Source organism: Tamandua tetradactyla, chromosome 19 (genome assembly GCF_023851605.1).
Source record: "Tamandua tetradactyla isolate mTamTet1 chromosome 19, mTamTet1.pri, whole genome shotgun sequence".
Taxonomy (NCBI): Eukaryota; Metazoa; Chordata; class Mammalia; order Pilosa; family Myrmecophagidae; genus Tamandua; species Tamandua tetradactyla.
Genome location: NC_135345.1, coordinates 42674865 through 42696786, shown reverse-complemented (window position 1 = coordinate 42696786; position 21922 = coordinate 42674865). Strand labels below are relative to the sequence as shown.

The following is a 21922-nucleotide window of genomic DNA, read 5'->3' as shown; positions in this document are numbered from 1 at the left end:
GTTGCTGTGGGTCCTTTAACTCTGGAAAACTCTCGCCGTAGGGGAGGTTTGGCAGCCGAAGCGTCTTGGAAGGGTGCCAGCCGGCCCGGGGGTCCGAATGCGGAGAGGGTCGCCGGCCGCTGCAGCACGTGAGAGCCCCCGACCTAATTTCCTAGTCGGCCCGGGGCACCAAGCGTGGCGGAAGGGCGCCAGCTGTCGCAGCCCGGGAGAGTGCACTGTTCCCAGGTGGACCGGGGAGTCACGTGTTTGGAAGGGACCCCCTGGTCACTGTTCTGCGCAGTCTAGGGATTTCTGACCCAACTCTTTCAGTTGGTCCGGGGGGCCTCGCGTGGTGGGGACGCCAGCCGCTGCGGCCTGAGGGGACCGCCTGCCCAAATCTGCCAGCTGGCCTGGGAAGGAGGAAGGGAGGGAATCCGGCCGCTTGCCGTCCCGCCCAGGAAAGCCTGCGTCCCTCGGTGTTCTCACCGGAGCTGGTTCTCCCAGACAGTCAGCCATTCCAGGATGGGGTACGCTGTCCCTTTGATCTCCGTCATGGCTCCGGGAGCTGCTCTGTATTGTCTCCACTCCCCCAGTAGCTGTTCTGGAGGAGGAAAGGTGAGGGCGGCAAGGCTGTCGAGGCTGGTAGCGGAGGAGCCGGTGAGGCGGAAGAGGGCACCGTGGTGGTTGGAGAGCCACCAGAGCAGGAGGGGGAAGAGGGGAGAAGGAGGGCGGGTGGGTCGGCTGCCGCGGGGCGTGGGCGCCGCGCAGCGGGCCGGCGGAGAAAGAGAGGGGAGAAGGAGGGCGGGCGGGTCGGCTGCCGCGGGGCGTGGGCCTCCCATTGTTTAAGCCAACCCATTTCATGCTATTTGTTTGAACAGTCTAGGGAACTAAAATACCATCTAAAGCTCTTCACCTAATAAATGTTAGCTATTATTATTAAAACAACTACTTGGGATCAAAAGCTGGGCTTGTATTAAACCAAAAATGACCTGGCTACTTCCTTAACTACTATTTCAGTTTTTAAAATTGATATTCTAATATTCTAGTTTCAATCAGCATTTTAACCATATAAACAAACAAACAAATAAAAAAAAAACAGCCATCAGTCAGACTCAAAGAAGCCTGATAGGGAGTCAGAATGGAATTCTTGAGTCAATTAAACCCAGGCTTCAATTTTGAGAATTTCAAATTTCAAATTTCAAATTCAGTGCTTAATTTCTCTGAGCTTCATTTTTTCATTGTAAAGTGACAATGTTTTTAGTTCTAGAAACAAGCCAAACTTAAGGGCACCACACATTTTAATTAGTTGCCTTGTTTCAAACCAAAATTCTTTAAATATTTATTTGTTGTCTGTTGTTGGAGGTGAAGAGAAATGGATTTTCACTGGATACACATAAATTGCTTACCTTTTTAGATATTCAAAATAAAAGATTTCTTTCATGCTATTATTTGGAATTGCCTTTTTTCCATCATTCACAGACAAGGATTAAAATAACTTACATGGATATTTTAAAATCTCATTCAAATATGTTTTGAAGATCTTTTGTCGCTTTTTTTATTTTTTTACTTTTTATTTTGAAATGGTTTCAAACTTACAGGATAGGTGCAAAATAATGCAAATCTGGGGGTACAAGCGTAGTTCAGTGGTAGAATTCTCACCTGCCATGCAGGAAACCCAAATTCAATTCCTGGCCCATGTACTCCTCCATATTCCGCCCCCAATTCAACAAATGGCTCTGCAATAATGGGATAGTTGGATGGAAAAAGAATGAAATGTGACTCCCACCATACAGCATACTAAATATTAATAATAATGCAAATCCATATACAGAGAACTCTAACAAACTCCCCCACCCAGATACCTAAATCCACCAACTTTTAATATTTTGCACAGTTGCTGTTTCTTCCTTCCTTCCTTCTATATATCTTTCATCATTTTATCTGTCTCTCTATTTTCTAAACATTTGGGAGTATGTTGTATGTATTGTGTTCTTTGAACACTTGATACCTCCATGTAATTTTCATAAGAACAAGGATATTCACTTATGTAATCACCTTAAGTACAGTTATCATGGTCAAGAAATTTAGCATTGATGTAATATTTACAGTCTCTATTACAATTTTTTCATATGCCCCAATAATGTCCTTTGCAGGTATTTTCTCCTCCATTATCAGATCCAGTCCGGTATCATGTATTTCATTTAGTTGTTATTGACTCTTGTGTTAGTTAGATTCAGTTGTCAACTTGGCCAGGTGAGCATACCTAGTCTTGTTGTGCGGACATAAGCCAATGTTACATGAACCTCATCTGTTGCTAATTGCATCTGCAGTCCGCTAGGAGGCATGTCTGCTGCAATGGGTGACGTTTGACTTAATTGGCTGGTGCTTAAATGAGAGATCACAAGGTAGCACAGCTAAGCAGCTTGGCATTCCTCATCTCAGCACTTGCAGCGCAGCCCAGGCCTTTGGAGATGGAGAAAGAAGTCACCCCGGGGAAAGTTGTTTGAACCCAGGGGCCTGGAGAGAAGACCAGCAGAGACCATCCTGTGCCTTCCACGTAAGAAAGAGCCTCAGTGGAAAGTTAGCTGCCTTTCCTCTGAAGAACCAACAAAATAAATCCCCTTTTATTAAAAGCCAATCCGTCTCTGGTGTGTTGCATTCTGGCAGCTAGCAAACTAGAACAACTCTTTAGTGTCTCTCTTGTTCTTTCTCTCTATTTAAATTGTGGAAAGATGTATACAACATGAATTTTTCCATATCAATTACTTCCAAGTATACAATTCAGTGGGATTGATCACATGCACAATATTGTTCCACCTGCATCATCAGCCATTGCCAGAATTTTCCCACCACCCCAAACAGAAATCTTGTAATCAATATGCATTAATTCCCCATGTCTCCTACCCCCAGCCCCTGGTAACATATGCTTTACTTTCTGTGGTTCATAGAGACTTTTTTTCATAGAGTCTTTTGACTCTATGAATTTATGTATACCAGTTGTTTCATGCAAGTGGAATCATACAATATCTATGCCTTTGTGTCTTACTTATTTCTCTTTTTCATGCTGACAGAACATCTTCCATCTTGTGACTTCAGTTTGTGTATATATGTGCATATCTGGAGCAGACTATTTCTTGGGGGACATAATAAAGGTTTTATAATTCAGATAATAAAGGATAAATCGATCCTCTTTGGTAAGGAACACTATACCCCTGCATTATTGATTCCAGATTTAAATGTCCTTCCCTGTCTTATACCCTAAGGTTAGCAGCATGGATTATATTTGCCCCATGGTCCTCAAAAGATAAAGATATACACTGGCGAGAATTGTCTTTTATTTGCACTAGAGGTCTCCATATGATCTGATGAGATTGGGACAAATTTAAATTTTGCCTGTTAAGCAGCTGAGTATGGAAACCTGAGTTAATGAGAATCAAATTTCTGATTTATTTCAGTGATATTATAGAATGGCCTCCCAGGACTGGCCTATGGGTTAGTTCTGTAAGGATTAAATAAGATAATATGTATGTGTGTGTGTATATATATATATATATGTACTCTGTTACCACACTGCTTGGCACAAAGTAAGCATTAAAAAAGGTAATTGAAAGAGTTATTGCCATTCTTTTACAGATATTTCCTTAGAAATAGAACCTACAGTAGGAGACTGAGGAGAAGTGAAAGGTAGGTTCTAGAATGCTAGCAAGTATAACTTTCTGCAATGATAGAAATGTTCTAAATCTGTGCTATCCTCCAATATGATAACCACTAATCACATTGTTCTAGTTTTCTAGCTGCCAGAATGCAACACACCAGAGATGGATTGGCTTTTAATAAAAGGGGATTTATTTTGTTAGTTCTTCAGAGGAAAGGCAGCTAACTTTCAACTGAGGTTCCTTCTTATGTGGGAAGGCACAGGGTGATCTCTGCTGGCCTTCTCTCCAGGCCTGTGGGTTCCAACAACTTTCCCTGGGGTGATTTTTTTCTGCATCTCCAAAGGCCTGGGCTGAGCTGCAAGTGCTGAGATAAGGTATGCTGAGTTGCTTGGGCTGTGCTACCTTGAGTCTCTGATTTAGGCACCAGCCAATTAAATCAAACATCATTCACTGCAGCAGGCACGCCTCTTAGCCAACTGCAGATGTAACGAGCAACAGATGAGGTTCATGTACCATTGGCTCATGCCCACAGCAACAGAACTAGGTGCCTTCACCTGGCCAAGTTGACAACTGAATCTAATTACCACATGTCCACCCCTAGTCAAATTGGCAACTACATGCATCACCTTAAACAATATTAAGGTGGCACAAATTCTCCTCCGGCTGTGGACCTATGAATTTCAAAACAAGTTATCTGGTGCCAATATGCAAAGGAGGACAGTCACAGGATCCATAGGGGGAACTTGGAAGGAAAACCTGCAGTGCAAACACCATTGGACTTCAAAGTCTGAAAGTCATTTATCCTTCAGCTTTAGAAAGTGGCAGTTCCACCTTTTCCAAGGGCCTATTCTGTGGCCTCTTTCCACATCAACCTTGGGGAACATTGAGGAGATGTGTCTCAACCCATTCAAGGTGGGGTTGCTTACTGAAGCCCTTTCAGAGGGAAATATTTTGGAAAAAACTGGAGAGCCACCAGAACTGACAGAGCCAACAGAATGGACAGAGCCCCGGGGAAGCTGTTGAAAAGATAGTTAGCAAATCTCACCATGTACCTTTCCAGCTGAGAGAGAAACCCTGAATAGCATTGACCTTCTTGAACCAACGCATCTTTCCCTGGATGCCTTAGATTGGACATTTTTATAGCCTCGCTTTAATTTGGACATTTTCATGGCATAGAACTGTAAACTAGCAACTTAATAAATTCCCATTTTTAAAAGCCGTTTCGTTTCTGGTGGATTGCATTCCAGAAGCTTGCAAACTAAAACACCTGTCTAAGACAAAGTATGGAAATCACCCTCTAAAATATGAAGGCAAGTGGGTAATATACAAGGTCTTTCAAGAATAAAACAAACTTTCATATTTTTGCATGGCATAGTCTCAATGTTTTCCAACACAGCAACCAAAGAATACTTTAAAAAGTCAGACCCTATCATCACCCTGTTCAGAACCTTCCAGTGGTTCTCCATCTCTCTCAAGTCTTAGGCCAGCCTGTAGGGCCCGGTGTGGTATGGGTCCCACAATCTCTCTGACATCCTTGTAGCCTTCCCCCTCATATCACTCCAATGCCAGTGGCCTCCTAGCTGTTCCTTAAATATGCTGAGCATTTGCTATAGCAGGGCCTTTGCACTTGCTATTCCCTCTGCCTAGAACAAGTCTGTTCAAACATTATTACAATGATCAGTACCTCGAAGTCCCTAATCATCATATTTAAGATGGAACCTCCCTCTTCCCTACAGTACCTTGTCTCTAACCCTGCTTTACCGTTCTCCACAATACTTATCACCAGCTGATATACTATTTTTTTGCTTGTTTCTTAATATCTGTCTATCCAGTCTAGAATGTAAACTCTGGGAGGACAAGGACTTTGATTTGTGCACTGCTGTACCTTTAGCACTTATGGTGCTAAATAAGGTGTTCAATAACTATTTGTTGAATGAATGAGGGATGGACTCAATGATCTCTCAAATTTCTAGTTTGGAGAACTTGGACCAGCACTTCATGTTCTCCCACTTTGTACGAAAACTTCCTGCCCCACTCCCTTGGGGCTAGTTCCAAGAATTGTGGTCAATCTCTCCCATCTTCCTCTTCTTTTCCCATCTCAAGTATCTACAAAGAATAGTGCCAACCTTTCACCTAGGCACCAACTCTTTCCAGTACCAACCACCTACTCTCCAATTCTTGTGCTTTATCAGAGAGTGAAAGAACAGACCGGGATGGCTGGGAGCCCCAGGGGTTGAAAAAAGGAGGAACACTGGGTGGCTGCAGCCCAACTGCAGAACTTTGGAAGCCCTCCAAGGATGACCATTGGGCAGATGCTGCCATACCATAAAATTATCTCCCATACATTACATGGCCTCCATCCTGTGGCACCAGGCCTATTGGTGAGGACCCCTATATTAGTTGTAACACAGAGGAACCATATATGTTAAACTTACCACATTATTGTTTTCTCATTTTGGAGAAGGAACCAAGATAATGGAATTTTTTGTCTGTCTCAAAAGCACCAGAATCTTTTAATTAATTAATTTATTTTTGAAGCAGAGTATAGAGAAAAGAGCATGGATTAGGAATTGGAAGATCAGGGTTTGAATCCAGAGTTGGTGTGTGCCATAGCTTTGGGTAGGTTACTAAACTTCTCATGGCTTTGGTTTCCCCATCTATAAATAGAAAAAAATTCCTGTTCTGCCTGTCTCCCCAGTCTGTTTTGGAATCATGTGATCATCAGTGTATGCTTTGTGAACTGTACAATGCTAGAGAATGCTATGAACAGAACCATAATGATGGCATCTCTCAAATGCCTGAAGAAATGATAGTATGATCCCTCTTAGCCAGTAAAGAAAAGGAAGTTCTACAGAGGTGAGGAAAGAAACTTGTATGCATTTTTGTACTTTTTTTTCTGCGGAAACCATCAGTACACAACCCATTGTCTGTAAAGAAATATTCAATTATGGATGTCTCCTCATAAAATGAACAAATTGACTACCTTTAGTAGACAAAAAAAGATTGACGCACACACTTATGGTGAATATTTGAAATGATGGTTCTCAAAAAGAGCTTACTTTTTAGCAAATGGTTACTTTGTATATACATGCTTACTTCAAATAAGTGAGCATCCATAAATGCTTTAAAAACAGTCTCCATAGGGGGTGCAAGGATAGTTCAGTGTAGAATTCTCACCTGCCATGTGGGAGACCCAGGTTCAATATCTGGGCCATGCACTTCCCCCAAAACAAACAAGCAAAACAAACAAAATACAACAAGCAAGCAAAAACTCAACAAATGGTACTGCAATAACAGGATACTCACATGGAAAATAATGAAATGTGACCCTGCCATATAGCATACAAAAAAAAAATCTCCACATAATTTTGACCTAAGAAAATATTTTAATCAAGATTAACATGTAAAGTGCAAGATTATGAAAGAAAATATCATAATCTCTTGTTGATGCATCTAGCATGCACTTATTGTCTGCAAGCATGGAGTTACTGTGTACATCTAGAGAAGTAGCAAGACTAGTCTCCTGGTTCTGGGAAAAACAGTAGGTAGGCATAGTGAAACCCCAAATAAAAACCCAACAGCAAATAAAACCAAATGATCTATGCGTTTCTGCCCACGTCTTAAAAAAAAAACTTAAGACTTATCAAAGGAAAAAAAAATCTAAAATTGCCTTGGGGTTAATTCTGAGATTTAATCAGGTAGCCCTGCTGGGCTGCATGACACTATGATGAAGTCTTCAGTTTCCAGGGGAGTATCATCCTGTTTGGAAGTGAGCCACGATCTTGGCATCTTTAGTCATGTACTTTACGGCTCAGTAGTTCCTTCTGCACAATGTGGATGGGGAAGAGTTCAGAATCCTGCCTGCAAGGTAGGTCTTGATTAACAGATTTGGTGAAGGATGAGTTGAAATTCTTACTAAAATAAGGCTAGGGTGGCTCAAGGGTAGTTCAGTGATAGAATTCTCACCTGCCATGTGGGCGACCCGTGTTTGATTCCCAAACCAGACAACTCCCCTCCTCCACACACACACACACAAACCCCACCTCTTTCTACCCCATATTATTGATGGCCCCTTCCAACATGAAAAGTTAGAATGGCCATAACCTAAATACCCCTAAAGAGTGGGATAGAAAGATCAAAGGTGATGGTGGAGTTACACAGGGAAGGTAGGGTTTAACAAACAAATATGATTGCCGAATCATTAAACTGATATTTCTTATGGTCTCCAGTATCTTAGAACAGCCAGAAGCAAAAACTGAAATTGTGGCATTGTAACCCATGCCAAACTCTGAAATTTGTTCTACAATTAATTGTTGTACTGTGCTTTGAAATTTATTGCTTTTTTGTATATATGTTATTTTCCACAAAAAAGAAGAAAAAGTCAATTGTGATGATAAAAAAAATATTTATTCCTTCTAACCTCCTATGCTCTGGAACAGCTACAAGGAAAAATCTGAGAGGATGGTATGGTAGCTGTAATTACTTGTTGAAGAGTACTTTGAAAACTATTGCTTGTTTCTTTCTTTGCTTTGTATATACGTTATATTATATAATTTAAAAAGTTAAAATAACTAAATAAATAAAATTAGGGCTAGATTTTAGTTTATCTGGTAAAATAAGGGCTAGAATTTCAGGTGTCTGTGATATTCATATCAGCATAGCATGGAACTCTAACATGGCATACCCTGCTGAAACCAGCATGTTTGCAAGGATTTCTGAGAAACAAAATAGAGTTAGAGATTTCCCCTGTTTTGTTTGCTAATGTCTGCTCTGGCTTGGGAAGGGCCTGGTATGTATCCGGTGGCTGTTCCTCTGAGGTCACAATTGTGTCCTCTAAGGAGTTGAAAACACTACTCTCCAAGCCTGCACATTGATTTCCTGGTTGTGTGTGTGTTTGGTGGCCCGGAGTCTCCATTGTCTTTCATGCGTGTTTTAATCATACAACACATGATACCTGTGAAATGGAATAGCCACATTATATAAATTGCAATAATCAGCTCTTGACAGATTTCAACGACGTGTTTGTCGATAACTTCCTTCAATGTCCTGAGACATTTTACAAAGAATCATTGTCAGTGTTTCAGAGAGAAAGAAAAATGAGATAGTTATCTATACTATTTCTCCACTCTAGTATTGCATGTGCTTGGAAGCCAACCAGATTTCTAACAGGGTTTTAAATGTCAGCCAGAATGTACTGAATATATAGTAGAGGCTAAGATTAAATTTCCCTTCATTTACTTAGATAAGCTGGGCTTGGGGTGAGTTTTGGGGGAGGGAGGCAGTCATTGGTTCTGATAATATAATCCATTGCCTTTTAATGAATCTTTTCTTGCTTTTCCCTTCATCTGTGTCTCTCTGTGCTTTTTATCATAGCCAGAGAGTTTAGCAATTTCCCAATCTATTAAATGGCATCTTGTTTGAAAATGTCCCTTTAAAAAAAAATTACCATGAAAAAATTTAAACATTTAATTACCTGCATTTCTCTATAACATTAGAAAATATAAATGAAGCAACTCAAACATTCCTCTATATACTCCCTAAATTGAACAAAGATGTGGAGTTCACCAATGAAAATGAATTTGCTCGTGTCATTTCCTGAACAGTAGTACTTTGAAATTCAAATGGAAACGGATGTTTTCTGTTTGATGAGAAACAATTTCTACTCATTAACTTAGCAGTGAGACACTGCTAAATTGGCACGTCACTCCCAAATCCATTTGAGTGTACCTGGAAACCTTCCAGATTCAGCCCAGCATGTCAAGAAGCAAAGGTTTCTGGGACATTTCTTGGGCCAAGTCTATGACTAGAAGAGCTTTTTAGAACTCTCTGCACCTGTCTCTCTGCTGATATTGGCAGAAGACAAGCCATTATTGCTGGATGTCCTGAGGCTCTGCAACTCTTTTTTTTTAAACGGTAGCTGCTGCAATGCCCAGACTCTCTTCTCTTCTGTCTTAACATCTTAGAGTTACCAGTGATCACCAGCCCATTTTCCCTTCCTCTGTTTACACATAGGAATTGAAATTTTGCTGACAAGAAGAAGTTAGTGTTTTCTCAGCTCAGGACAAAGAATCACCATCATCCTGTGCTTTTAACTCCTGGAGAATTTCAGCTACTTTTTTTTAAATATCCAAGGCTTAATTATAGAGATGGAATTTTATATGTGGTGGAGGTGCTATTAATTCACTGTCACACTTTGAACATAGATGGTTATAGTTTACTGTTTAATTCATGAGAATATAATAGTGCTCATATGGACTGGAATGGTTCCACGTTCATATGGTCTTGGGTGGGGCACTATGGGTGAGTCCTCAGCCTTAATCTGGAAATATATATTAATTCCCTTTCAAAGATGGTGTCTGTCTGTCCCTCCCAACTTTCAGAAAAAATATAAACAAACAAAAAAACAGATGTATTTTTAAAAGGAAAGACAGCTTTTCCCTCTGCATCTCCTAACCCGGTGCCCCTCCTTGGGAATATGAGGCAGTGACATAAATCTCACGAGCATTCCATTCCTTGGTGGAAGTCTTTACCTAAAGGTAATTTAGTCCAATCTCTCTAGTCTAGAGATAAGGGGATGGAGGCCCAGAAGTTCTAAAGAAGTACTGGAGGTTGACAGGGAGCCAAGCCTGGAACCTTTGTCTCCCTGAGTCTAACCCAGTACTTTCAGTGCCATGTCACTATGCTTCTCTGCCATAAAGTTGCCTTGGTCTCATTGGCAAAATTTTACATGCAGCAGCATAAGCCACTTCATACTCACCTCTGAAGAGTTATCATCCTAAAATAACACCTGTCTTTATTCTACTGTGTTTGCACAAGACCAGTGTGTGTAGACAGGATCTACTTCCCTAGGGTTTTTTGTCGTTTTGGGGGGAGGCTGTGGCAAGGAAAGAAGTAGGTCAGGGTAGTGGTTTTCAAGTGCTTTCACCAGTATCTACGGTAAGAAATACATTTTATATTGCGACTTAGTTTCCAAATGATATGACCATGGATGTGTATATATGTAACTGAAATAAGTCACAGAAAAATAACCACCTTAATGGTTGCATTGAATTCTGCTTGATTTCATTTTTAAAATAAATACTTTGTTTTATATTAAAATTGAATTGACTTTCAATTGATTTGACTTTATATTCCTGTTATGAGTAGGACATGATTCCATGGTTTTACCTCATGGAAAGATACCTGACTTCCTTCACCATGCTAGTTCTACCCAAAATGCAACTGTGAATATTTGTGATTTAATGTGGGAGCCAGCTATAGTCTACAAAACATTTCATTGGGCACCATCTTGGTTAATATGCAGGTTATCAGTGGCCTTCGCTGTGGGTGTATACATGGGCATTTCCCATGAAAATAGGTGCTCTTTGGGGACTAGGCTTGCATCTCCTCTTTCAAGCTCATGAAATGTCTTTTGGGTCCCCTCCTCATTTTCTTCCTCAAATAGGAGTGGCCACAACTGGTTGCAGAATAACCTGTTCTACTCCATGACCTCGGGCAAGTCACTTAAACTCTTTGATTTTTGGTCCCTGGTTTATACAATGATAAAAAAAAAAAATTCTACCTTGTGAGGCTGTTGTAAAAGTTAAATAATATAATAATGTGAAAATGCCACCTCAATTTTAAATGTTAGGTATAATTATAATTTTAGTTATAATGCTGTAGGCCATGATACATTAGAATTAAATATACAAATGACAAAGCAAGCTGAAGCTCTGGGATGGGTCCTAATACTTCCACAATTCTCTCATATTTAATAAATTAGCTAACATAATAATATATTTTAGGGCGGGTAATGGTGGCTCAGTGGCAGAGTTCTCACCTGCCATGCTGGAGACCCAGGTTCGATTCCCAGTGCCTGCCCATGTGAAAAAATATATATAAAAAAAAAATATATATATATATATATATATGCACACAGTAAAGCAGATTATTAAATCTATCAATATCTATATAAGTTATCTGTTGCTGTCTAACAAACCACCTTAAAATTTAGTGAGCCAACTGAAATTACAGTTTTTCAGTTTATAGAAAAACAATGTAGATTGCTTTTACACTACTTCCAAGTAATTTTACATTACAGTAATTTAACTGTGGGATATAGCCTATCAAAAAAACCAAACAAACAAACCTACAAATAAAACTGTGAAACCAATTATTTCAAATTGTTTTAAGTTATCATATAGATGGTGGTGTAGGTGTAGATCTTGTTTTGCAGTGTTGCATGTATAACGTGTGATAAATAAAGTAAGTAAATATGTGCTTTTCTATCATTCCTAGTGTCAATGATAAGTGAGACTTTTACTAAGAGAAGAATTGGATAAACATGTAAGATTGTAAAAATGGTTAAATAAAAGCCTATAGATCTAAAAAAACTTAGTGGACTTATAATCATGACCCTTTTAGAGTTAGAATTTAGGGCAGGGCTCAGCAGGTTAACTCCATCTCTGCCTAATATGAGGGCTCCTAGGACAGTTCCAGTGGAGCTGTAGGATCCAAGATGGCTTCATTTGCCACTGTGGTGCTGGCTCATGCTGGGGTGTCTCTGTTCTCCTCCACATGCCTCTTAGTCTCCAGGGCTTCTCTCTGGAGAACTCTTTCTCCGACAGAATAGCTTGGACTTCTTTACTAGGCAGTTGGGTTCTAAGATAGAAAGCAGAAGCTACAGTCCTCTTAAGGTCTAGGCTTGAAAGTCCCCCAAATTTACATCCTATTGGTTCAAGGAAGTCACTATGCCGGCACAGATTCAATGTGGAAGGTATTATACTGGGGCATAAATTCAGAGACATGGTTCATTTAGGGCCACTTTGTAATAAACTACCACAACCTCCACGCCAATTTGTTGGCCAATATCTTCATGCTTTGCTTATCTTGAAATCTGTTTTGGTTCAATATCTGCAGACTAACAATGAAGGGTAGTGAATAAGTGGATGGATTCTGGCATGCAGCTTCAAATTCTGGCTCTATCATTTCCTGACTCTGTGGCTTTTGGCAATTATTCACACTCTCTGTGCCTCAATTTTTTTAATCTGTAAAAATGGGGATGGCATCAGTATTCATCTCATAGTGTTGCTATGAGTACCAAATGAGTAAAAAGCTCAATAACAGTGCCTGGCACAAGTAAGACCTATATAAGTATTTGCTGTTATTGTTATTGTTGTTGCTGTTGTTATTTAAAAAAATACAGGAAGCGGTGGTATGGTGGGTAAGCGAATATTTAGAGCTAAATAAGACAGAAAGGCTGGGAACACTTGCTTGGTTTTACCCAGGGTCTCCATGCCTCACAGAGTTCTCACTTACATCTAAATTCCTTGCTGATATTTAAGCTTCTTTCCTTTTGTTCTGCCCATAGGAGACATGAAGAACAGCTGATCAACTTCTCCCATAATAATCCTCTGAACACCTGAAGACAGCTGTGCACTCAAAGATTTGTTGAGGTTAATCTGGGTAGAAGTAATCGAGCTGATGATATGTTCAAATGCATGTAAATCTCTGTTTGGGCACAGATGCTGGGTTATAGCTAGGCACCTTACATTTACCCCCACAGGAAGCTAAAGGGGGAAGTGTTTGTCTTCTTCGCTGAATGCAGTTAGGAAATGATTCTCCTCTTTTTCTATGCATAAGTCTGAAGCAGGTAACTGAAGAAGAGAATGCTGAAAGTGGTGGCTGAGAGAAGCTGTGTGGCATTCTGTTGGACACAGAGAGAATGGCTAAACCCTGGAACTGATAAACTTGAACAGTTAAGGAGCACCTACTATTTATTTTAGTGAGTTCCTGCTGAGCTCACCAGTGACCATGTTACTGCTCACCAGTGACCATGTTACCTAATCTAATGGGAACTTTTCAATCCTCAACATTCCTGGAAAGCCCTGCAGCATCTGCCACTGTTTTACACCCTCTCCTTTTTTGGAGTCAGTCAGTGATTATGGTGTTTTAGAGCATCAGAGCCAGGATGCCTGGATTCCAGTCCTGACTTTTCCCTTAGAAGCTACGTGACCTTGATGAAGTTATGTAATCTCTCAGTTTCTTCATCTATAAAATGGGATTGATAATAGTCCTATGTTATTGGAGTGTGGTAAACAAAAATCACAATAAGAATTCTAAATTAAAAAATATACATATACTCTTCTCCATTAGTTTGAGACACTAGACTCTTCTACATGTGGAGCCATTCTTTCTACCTGTCTTTTGCCAACCCCCTTCTTTCACTCACCTGCAAAAGGTTGGTGGTCCCCCAAGATTCAATCTTTGATCCTCCACTCTTCTCATTTATAGAGCCTTCTTATACGGTTCCTACACTTGGTCTTAGTTACTATCCATACATTGATGGTTTTCAAACTTTGACTTTTATGCAAACTTTTCTTTGTAGTTATCTATATCTGGATGGTTCAACTTCCTTAAATTCAAAAGGTCTAAAACCAAGACTTACACCCCAGGCTATGATGGAATAGTTACTAGTACCAGACTAGACATACCACCATTTTAAAAAATGATTAAATTGGATAAAATATATAAGTCAACTGTTTCAGGTACTGGCTAACAAACAGCATGAGTGATCCCTGAGAAAGGGAAACTTAAGAGTTGAGCCCCAGAATTACCCTGACTCATTATCTCGGGGCAATTTTCTGACCAAGAGCAGTGAATTGGAGTCCAAGCAAGAAAAGGAGGGTCTGCTGAGTTGAAGAGAAACAGATCAGAGTTGAGGGCAAATGAAGCAGCTGGAATTAGTGGGGCAAGAAAAGGGGAAGAGAGAGTTTTTCAGAGCAGCAATTCCTAAATCCTGGTGGAAAGTCTCCTGTGAGTGTTTGATTAAGGGTTGGGAGAAACATGTATAAGGTAAGACTATCCAAAGACTATCAAATACCAGTTGCTATGGGGTTGAAAGCAGAGCAGAGATATTAGTGGTCAAGTAGTGATGGAGGATATTGGAATTCTGGCCCTACCTGAATGAAGAAACCTTATTTATATTTTGTTAACAGTACCCCAACCATCCAGCTGAGATACCAGAAAGGCCATACCTTACAAGTAAGAACTATGTTGTAGACCAATAATATCAGAGTACAGTCCAGATGAACAGGACATGAATCATCTGGAAATATTTTAGACATACTGTTGGAAATGCAAATTCTAGGGGGCTACTTCAGACCTACTAAATCAAAAACTCTGGAGAAGAAATCCATAAATTTGCATTTTAAGAAGTTCTCCAGATGATTCTAACCACACTAAAGTTTGAAAGGCACTGCCCTAACAGAAAGTCTGCATTCGACCTTCCCTAACAGGGCCTAAATCAAGACTTGACAAGATCCGCAGGGAAAATAGAGTTTGAAGGTTGAACACATTAGAGGAATTTGGAAAGACGTCTTGGGTGTTCCAAAAAATCTAACTTAACCAAGCAAAAAAACCCAAGATTATGCAAATTCAAAGTGATCAGACAATAATTGAACTACTTACTATAACAAAAATCAGAACAATGAAGAGGAAGATACCAGCATCTATAATCTCTATAATATGTCATCTGCAATGTCCAATATTACAATAAAAAATTACTAGACACAAAGAAACAGGAAAATGTAACTCATAGGCAAAAAAAGTAGTCAATGACAACTGATCCTAAGATTACTAAAATGTTGGGCTTAGTAGACAAAGACTTTAAAGTAGCTATTACAAAGCCATTTGAAGAATTAAAGGAAATATATTTAAAATAAAGGAAAATATGATCTTAATGAGTTAATAGAGAATCTAGGCAGAGAAATAGAACTATAAAAAAAGAAGCAAATACAAATTTTAGAACAGAAAGCATAATAAAACAACTAAATTCAGTGAAGAGGCTTAACAGCAAATAGAATACGCAGTCATAAAAGTCAATGAACCAGAATATTAATCAATAGAAATTATCCAATTTGAAGAACATATTGAAGAAAAATGGAGAAAGCCTCGGAGACCTATGGGACAATATCAGTCATAAATGTAATTGGAATTCCCAAACAGGACAGCAGAAAAAAGACAGAAAAAATAATTGAAGATATAATGACTGTAACTACCCAAAGTTGATGAAAAACACCAACTTAACAAATCAAAGAATTCTCAGTGAACTCCAAGCAAGATAAATGTAAAGAAAATCATACTAAGCTCATCACGGTCAGATTGCAAAACAAAAAACAAAACAAAATAAAGAGAAAGAGAAAAATTTGAAAGTAGCTAAAGAAAAATGACACAGTAGCTATAAGATAACCACTATATGAAGTTGGTTGACTTCTTGTCAGAAACAGAGGACAGAAGATGATATAATGGATACATCAAAGTGCTGAAACAAAGAATCTAAACCAAAATTGTTATCAACTCCATAGGTGAACCCATTGCCCTCCCTGCTACGTGGGACATAACTCCCAGGGGTGTAAAATCTTCCTGGTAACCTGGGACATGACTCCTGGGGATGAGCCTGGCCCTGGCAATATGGGACTAAGAAAAACTGCTTCACCAAAAGAGGAAAAAGAAATGAACAAAAGAAAGTTTATTGCTTGAGAGATTTCAAATAGAGTTGAGAGGTCATTCTGAAGGTTATTCTTACGCAGTATATAGATATCCCTTTTCAGTTTTTTGGTGTGTTGGAGTAGCTAGAAGGAAATATTGAACTGAAAATGTTGAACTAAAACCAATAGCCTTGATTCTTGAAGATGATTGAATAACTATAGAGCTTTTAAGGTCTGTCCAGGTGATTATGAAATCTTGTGACTTAAACTCCATTATCCAGTGTGAGGACAGATGAGTAAGAAATTTAAAAAGACAAAAAAAAAAAATTTATAAACAATAAGGGGGATGGGAGATGGGATGTTTTGGGTGTTATTTTTACTTTTAGTTTTAGTTTTAGTTTCTTTAAAAAAATGTACAGAGCTCTTATTTGGAATGATGGAAATGTTTTGGTAATGGATGGTGGAGATGCTAGCACAGCATTGTGAACACCATTAAGAGTAGTGAAATATATATCTGAATGTGTTTAAAAGGGGAAATGTTATATTGTATGCATGGTAATAGAATATATTTTTTTAAATCCATGAAGCTGCACCATACAAACAGCAAACCCTAAATTAAAGCATAAAATAAAGTAAATAGTACAATTATAAAAATGTGCTTTCACCAATTGTAACAAATGTACCACATCAATACAAGGTGTTAATAATAGGGTGGTAGGGCGGGCCACTGTGGCTTAGCAGGCAGAGTTCTCGCCTGCCGTGGCAGAGATCTGGGTTTGATTCCCAGTGCCTGCCTGTGCAAAAAAAAAAAAAAAAAAATTTAAATAATAGGGTAGTATATGGAAATCCTGTATTTTATGTATGATTTGTTTGTAAACCCACAATCTCTAATAAATTTTTTTTTTTTTAAAGGAAAGACAGAGAGAAGGAAGGAAGGATAGAAGGAAGGAAGGAAGGAAGAAAGGGAAACATCTTTAAACATTTTCTTGTTTTTTATTGTATTCTGTTTCTCCGTTTTTGTTACATGGGCTGGGGCCGGGAATCGAACCGAGGTCCTCCGGCATAGCAGGCAAGCACTCTGCCCGCTGAGCCACCGCGGCCCGCCCTCTAATAAATTTTTTAAAGGTATTTCTTTAAAAGAAAATGTTTTAAACTCTCCAGTTAAAAAAAGAGATTGGTAAAATGGATAAAAAGCATGACCCAACTATATGCTGTTTGCAAGAGACTCACCTTACAGTCAAAGACACAGGAAGGTTCAAAGTGAAAAGGTGGAAAAAATGAATACCATGCAAATAGTATCAAAAGGAGAGCTGGGGTTTCTATACTAATAATAGATAAAATGAACTTTAAGTCAAAAACTGTTATGAGGGACAAAGAAGGACATTATATACTGATAAAAGGGTCAATTCAACAAGAAGATATAATATTTATAAATATATACCTGGTGGCAGGGCCCCAAAATGTATGAAGCAAATATTGATAGATCTGAAGGCAGAAATAAATCATTCTATATTAATAGCAGGAGAATTCAATACACCTCTTTAAATAATGGATAGAACATCAAGAAGAAGATCAGCAAGGAAATAGAACATTTAAACAATGCTCTGAATGAACTAGAACTAACAGACATAAATAGAACACTTCACCCAACAGTCATAGCATACACATTCTTCGCTAGGTACATGACTCATTCTTAAGAACAGAACATACATTAGGTCAGAAAACAAATCTCAATAAAGTAAAAAATATTGAAATCATATAATGAATCTCCTCTGACCACAATATAACTCAATACAGAGGAAGAACTGGAAAATTCACAAATATGTGGAATTTAACAATGAACTTTTAAACCATGAATGGGTCAAAGATGAAATCACAAGAGATATTAGGAAATATCATGAGGGGGGTGAAAATGAAAACTTAGAGTATCAAAACTTATGGGAAGTAGCACAAGCAGTAATGAGAAGGAAATTTATAGCTCTAAATGTTTACACCACAAAAAGAAGAAAGATCACAAATCAGACCTAACCCTACAACTGGAGGATCTACAAAAAGACACACAAACTAAACCCAAAGTGAGCAGAAGGAAGGAAAAACAAAGATTAGGCTGGAAATAAATGAAAGAGAGAACTAAAAAACAATAGAGAGATTTTTTTAAAATGCTGGTTCCTTGAAAGGATCAATAAAATCAACAAACTTTGGCTAGATTGAGAAAAAAGAGGAAGGACAAAAATAACTAAAATGAAAGGGGTGACATTATTACTTACTCCACAGAATTGAAAAGGATTATAAGAGGATAGTACGAAGAACTGTATGCCAATAAATGAGTAAACCTAGAACATAATGTACTAATTCTGAGCAAAACCCAAACTACTTGCACTGACTCAAAAAAAAATTGGAAAATTTCAACAAACCAATAACTAGTGAAGAGACTGAATTTGTCATTTCAAAAACCTCCCAGCCCTGACCAAAAGAGAAAAAAGAACTGTAACAAATAAGGTATCAGTGGCCGAGAGAGTTCAAATAGAGTGGAGAGGCCACTCTGGAGGCCATCCTTATGCAAGCTTCAGCTAGACATTGCTACTTATCATGGTTTGTGAAACCCCAACCAAAACCATTCCTGCCAACCCTAAAGAATACCTAGGGCTTTATCTGAAATTCTACAAAGTTTCCATGCACTATGTTTACTTTCCAGAAACCTACAACCTCCAGATGGGTTCCTAGGCCAGATAAGTCCTGAAACCCAGAAAGGCCAGCCTCTCTAGATCATCAAATAGTTCCATGCCCATATGCCATATTTTAAAAAAATATTTTTATTGAGAAATATTCACAAACATACAGTCCAACCAGAGTATACAATCAGTGACTCACAGTATCTGACATAATTGTGTATTCTTCACCATGATCATTTTAGAACACTTGCATCACTCCAGATAAAGAGATTTAAAAACTTATACATCCCATACTCCTTACCACTCCCTCTCATTGGCCACCGGTATTTCAATCTACCCAATTTTTTACCCTTTATCCCTCCATTATTTTTTTTCCATCTACCCAATTTATTTTACACTTTGTCCTCCCCCATTATTTATTTATCTTTTATCCATATATTTTTTACTCATCTGTCCATACCCTGGATAAAAGAAGCATCAGATACAAGGTTTTCACAATCAGACAGTCACATTGTAAAAGCTATATAGTTATACAATTGTCTTCAAGAATCAAGGCTACTGGAACACAGCTCAACAGTTTCAGGTACTTTCCTCCATCACTCCAACATACCTTAAACTAAAAAGGGATACCTATATAATGTGAAAGAATAAGTTGCAGGATAACTTCTCAACTCTGAAATCTCTCAGCCACTGAAACTTTATATCATCTCATTTCACTCTGCCATCTTTTCACCAAGAAGACTTTCTCAATTGCATGATGCTGAGTCCCAGTTCCTCCCCAGGAGTCAGATTCCACATTGCCAGGGAGGTTTAACTTCCTTGTAGTCACGTCACACATAGGGAGGGTAGTAAGTTCACCTGCTGAGTTGCTTAGAGAGAGAAGCCACATCTGAGCAACGAAACTGGTTCTCTGGGAGTGACTCTTAGGCATAAGTATAAATAGGCTTAGCTTCTCCCTTGCAGGAATAATCTTCATAGGGGCAAGCCCCAGATTGAGAGCTCAACCTATTGAATAAGTTGTCCCCACTGCTTGTGAGAATGTCAGGAGTTCCCCCGATGGGAAAGTTTAATATTCCCTCCTTTTTCCCCAGCCCCGCAAGGGGACTTTGCAAATACTTTTTATTCACTGCCTAAATTACTCTGAGATATATTGGAGGCATCACCCTAAACTGTACAAACTAACAAGATCTCATGCCCTATTCAAGATTCCATGTAATTATGATGTTAAAGTAAACTGACCTTCAAGTTAAATTAGATAATGTGCTACTCAAATATATAAAATTGCACCAAATAAACATCTCTCTCCCTTAGATCTCACACAGAAGTTGAAGTTTGAAGATATGGACCATATCATCCTTTACCCTGTATTCTGATTTACCTTATTCCTATCCAGATCAGCTTCATTCATGGTTTTAGTGAAAGTCTGATCACTTTTCCAGCTTTTTTAACAGTTACTGAATGGGGTAATGCTGACTTTAATAGCATCACTGCTCTAACTCTGAGTCTCAGAAAAAAGTCACATAAATACCCCAAATTTCAGGGAATGACCAGGTTGTGTACTAATAGCTCAGCATCTCAGAATTTAGAAATAACAGTTACAACTCCAGAATAGATGTGACTGCTGTAAGAATTTGCAATCTAGGAATATTTACAATAGGCCCCAACCTGTTAACCCATATTCTCAACTTCAATTTTTCTGAGTTTGTACGTTATAATTATTCCATATGAGTGAGGCATGATAATATTTGCCTTTTCATTTCTGACATTTTATTCAACATGCTGTCCTTAAGATTCATTCACCTAGTTGCATGCCTCACCCTATCCCATATTTTGACAGCTCTTTCCAACGTGAAAAGTTAGAATGGTCATATCCCAAATATCCTTAAGTATTGGGAGAAAGATCAAAGAAAAAGACGGAGTTATAACAGAGAAGATTGGATTTAATGATGAGTCTGATTGCTGAATCATTATATTGATATTTCTTTTAGTCTCCAATGTCTTGGAGCTAGAAGGAAAAACCTAAAATTATGGAATTATAATTCCACCCCAATCTCTGAAATCTGTTTTACAACTAATTGTTGTGGTGCACTTTGAAATTTATTGCTTTTCTATATATATGTAATTTTTCACAATAAGAGAGAGAGAGAAAACAAAACTCATGATATTGTGAGACATTGATTGTATACCATGTATGAACTGTGTGTCTGGTCTCCAAGACACTGGAGACCAACAGTAATGTCAGTATAATGATTCAGCAGTCATATTCATTTGTTAAATCCTATCTTCTCTGTTATACTCCTCCTCTTCAAATAACATATGTCCGACTTCCGGAGAAGATGGCGGCTTAGTAAGACGCGCGGGTCTTAGTTCCTCCTCCAGAAAGCAACTAAAGAAACAGAAACAATACAAAACAGCTCCCGGAGTCACGACAGAGACCAAAAAGACAGCATACCCCATTCTGGAACGGCTGAAAGGGCAGGGAGAATCCGCTGCGGTGAGATACCCGAGGGGCGCGCGTTTTCCCGGCCGGGACGGCTGGCGACTGGGGTCCCCTCCACGCACGTGGCTCCCCGGTCTGACTGGGAACATTGGATAGTGGGGCCCTCCCGTCACGCTTGGCGTCTTGGGCCAGCTGGGCAATTTGGACCGGCACTCCCCCAAGCCGCGGCAGCCGGCGACCCCCACCTCCACGCGCGGTTTCCCGGGCCGACTGCCCCACAGACAGATGAGCGCCACGAGCGCCACCTACTGGGCAGGAAAAGAAAAACAGAGCCCAGAGATTTCACAGAAAAACCTTTCAACCAGCTGGGTCCCACACCCAGGGAAATCTGATCAAATGCCCAGACACCAGCAGAAAATAATGGATGACGCTTGGAAAATTGAAGATATGGCCCAGTCAAAGGAACAAACCAATAGTTCAAATGAGATACAGGAGCTGAGACAACTAGTGCTGAATATACGAACAGAAATGGAAAACTCTTCAAAAACCAAATCAATAAATTGAGGGAGGACATGAAGAAGACATGGGCTGAACAAAAAGAAGAAATAGAAAATCTGAAAAAACAAATCACAGAACTTATGGGAGTGAAGGACAAAGAAGAAAAAATGGAAAAAACAATGGATACCTACAATGGTAGATCTAAAGAGA

At 39.2% G+C, this 21922-nt stretch overlaps 1 long non-coding RNA gene across 5 annotated transcripts in view; it reads right to left on the bottom strand.

Moving 5' to 3' along the window:
• The window catches only part of LOC143663174 (uncharacterized), a 169759-nt gene that overhangs the window by 90464 nt on the left and 57373 nt on the right, over nt 1–21922 (bottom strand). Inside the window, exon 5 of one of the 5 annotated variants that reach the window (XR_013165840.1) lies at nt 6973–7496. The exons of 2 other annotated variants lie outside the window; for them this stretch is intronic. This is a non-coding gene — a long non-coding RNA (uncharacterized LOC143663174). Of the gene's footprint in view, nt 1–6972; nt 7497–12014; nt 12276–21922 lie in introns of those variants that run through there. 2 more of the 5 variants (XR_013165839.1, XR_013165842.1) reach the window with 2 other exon arrangements.